General features: G+C 41.4%; 1 long non-coding RNA gene across 1 annotated transcript in view; it reads left to right on the plus strand.

Moving 5' to 3' along the window:
* Positions 1-1,671: 1,671 nt before the first annotated feature.
* Positions 1,672-2,696, plus strand: part of LOC114057310 — a 3,164-nt gene continuing 2,139 nt past the window's right edge. The window contains exon 1 of the long non-coding RNA XR_003571184.1: positions 1,672-1,766. This is a non-coding gene — a long non-coding RNA (uncharacterized LOC114057310). The remainder of the gene's footprint in view (positions 1,767-2,696) is intronic.

The following is a 2,696-nucleotide window of genomic DNA, read 5'->3' on the forward strand; positions in this document are numbered from 1 at the left end:
TATGGCCAGTTGAGAACTACCTTCAAAAACTCAGTTTTGTTCAAAGGCACAACAGAAACACAGTACACAGTTTTCTGTACGACATGAGGAAGTTTCAGAATCTCCTGACAAAGAGCAGCACTCAGCTGGCAGGTAGATGATCTGCTATTGCTGCTAAGGTTAGGAAATGTGTGCTCATGCACACATACATGTGCAAATACACAAAATATCCAGAGCCACTGCTGCCCCTCCTCTCCTGGCATAAGAAGAGAACTCCAGCTGAAAGTTTCAAACCTGAGCCAGACAGTTGTTTAAACAATATTCGGTTGCTACTGGTTTCCAAGTGTAACCAGCGATTGTTTACTGTGTGTGTTGCAACAGCTGTTATGGACATCCCAGAGCCAGCACTAGAACCGCACCAATGCTGCAAAGGAAGTCCCACAGTTTCACAGCAAGCACCAAGGGACACAAAACAAGTAAAGGAGAAGCAGAAAAACAAGACGCATCAGTTGCGCACTCAGTTGTAGCAGCAGCGTGCCAGCCAAGGCATGAGTGAACACTAGACCATCGTTTCTGACTTCAGTGTTCGAGTATTTTCATCTACGCTGTGCCAAATAAGGGGGGCTCAATTAAGAATGGGTCTTATATATTTGCTGATTTTATAATATGCGATGGAAACCTGAACTTGACATCTAAATGCTATAGAAGCAGAGGCCGTGTAACATTAAGAAGAAATTAATTGTAGACAAATGTAGGAAACAAAAAAGCTAATCTGCAAAATCAGCAATGCCTTTCACCCCTCTGATACATTAAACCCCTCAAAACCCACTGAAGATACTCTCATGTGTCTTCAAATAGAGAGCCTGATCCTTTCCTAATTGAAATTATTTTAATTTTTGCCTACTTCTTACAAATAGAAACTTCTAACACAATTCTAGATAGGCACTACCTCCAATATTCCCTCTGCAGTGTCCAGTGTCTGGGTATCAAGTCCAATATTGCTGTCATCAACAAGGTAAAAATCCAAAAAGGCTCTCTGCGATTGGATCTTAAATGTATCCTGTCAGGTAGAAACAGAACACTATTTTACTGTTTTCCATACTGCTGAAGCCCTTCCAAAGATACTGATGCTCCATTTCCTATTTTACTGTTAAAGCTTGTAGATTATGAAAAAATATGCAGAACAGCAAATGGGAAGTTACTGAAGAATTAGAGGAGTGTCACTGATGATAAGTGACATAGGTGCCTAATGTCTCACTGTTGGTAGGAATGATGCAGTCACTGTCCTAGGAAATGGAGACTGCAAAAAGAGGAGGTGGATACTCAACTGCACGTGAATATTCGAAGCCACAATCTTGCCAAAAGGAAAAAATGCACCCATGTGCCTAAACCCAGGAAAATGTCCAGTGAGAATGTGGCAGGATAGACCCACCCTGATAAGACCTAAAATCCAATCAAGCTATCATGCAAGCTATCATGCAGCATCAACTGCTGCAGCCAGGGTACTGTCTTGGTGTTAATTATGCTAAAACCATCCTGGTTCATCACACTTTGAATACACGCCCTACTTTTTGAAGTCTGATTTAACAGAAAAGCTGATAGCTGGCCTGTAAATGTGTGATTAGCAGTCAGTCACTTGATACTATGAGTCCAGTCCCCTCTCACGCAGTCAGGTTCTGCTGGCATAACCCTTCTTGGGGTGTGTGTGGAGATTCCTCCCTTGGGCTGGGGATGCTCCCCACGGTTACTCCTCAAGGTTGAGAGAAAGAGATCTCCCCACAAGTGTTGTTCTAGGTGAGTTACATCAGATCTCTACTTAATATAACTGCTTCAATAATTGCTTTGTTACAGTGCACCATACTCTATGCTATGCTATACTCTACTTTAGATTTTTAGTGTTTATATTGTGTAGTAAATAATTCTGATTAAGATCCTTCGTCTGTTCACCTGTTTGTTAATTTGTCATAATACATTCATTTATATATCAGTTTTGCCATCATTGGGACAAAGTGGTTTAATTATACCTCTATAATTACTTTAAATTTAAACCCTTAACACAATCCAGGGCTAAGATAGGATTCAGCCTCACCTAGACTCCTCTCTGAGAAGGAATTTAGAAAGCAAGGGAGTCCTTTTGATATCTCAAGACTCACTGGCAAGGTTTTACTTTTTAATAACTTTGTCTAAGCCTTCCACTCCCACCTGCAAGAGAGAATAATGAGACTCTGGTATCTGAATAGACCAGAGCAAGTGCTACTGGAACAGTGTGCAGTGACAGTGCCCCAGGTTCAAACCACTGCAGCTCCTCTTTCTGTTGACCACCCTGTATCGGAGGACAGCAATGGTCATTCTGGCATTTTTATTAATTGAGTTACTTCCCTTGAGAATCATAGTGGAGTAAAATGCAGTAATTGTACATACGGAACACAAATAAATTTTAATTTCTTGTATCCACCTTGCCTAGCCTGGCAGAAGATATGGGAGACTTCCCTTAGGTTTCAAGTAGTTTTGGTATCCTCCTGAAGAGTCTTCATAGTGCCTGTTCATAGGAGCATCTCCCAACTCCTGCAATGTCAGCAAGAGCAGGGTGACAGAGCTGAGATTTATGCTGAGCTTACCCCTCTTAGTGTACCATGCAGAACATCCAAACAACTAACTCAGCTCATATTTGTAAAATTTTTTTGAGACAGAAAGACCACACCTTCTAGGAAATCTGG

The sequence above is a fragment of the Empidonax traillii genome, unplaced genomic scaffold (genome assembly GCF_003031625.1).
Source record: "Empidonax traillii isolate 1590-97213 ecotype Southwest subspecies unplaced genomic scaffold, ASM303162v1 scaffold126:size1624879, whole genome shotgun sequence".
NCBI lineage: Eukaryota > Metazoa > Chordata > Aves > Passeriformes > Tyrannidae > Empidonax > Empidonax traillii.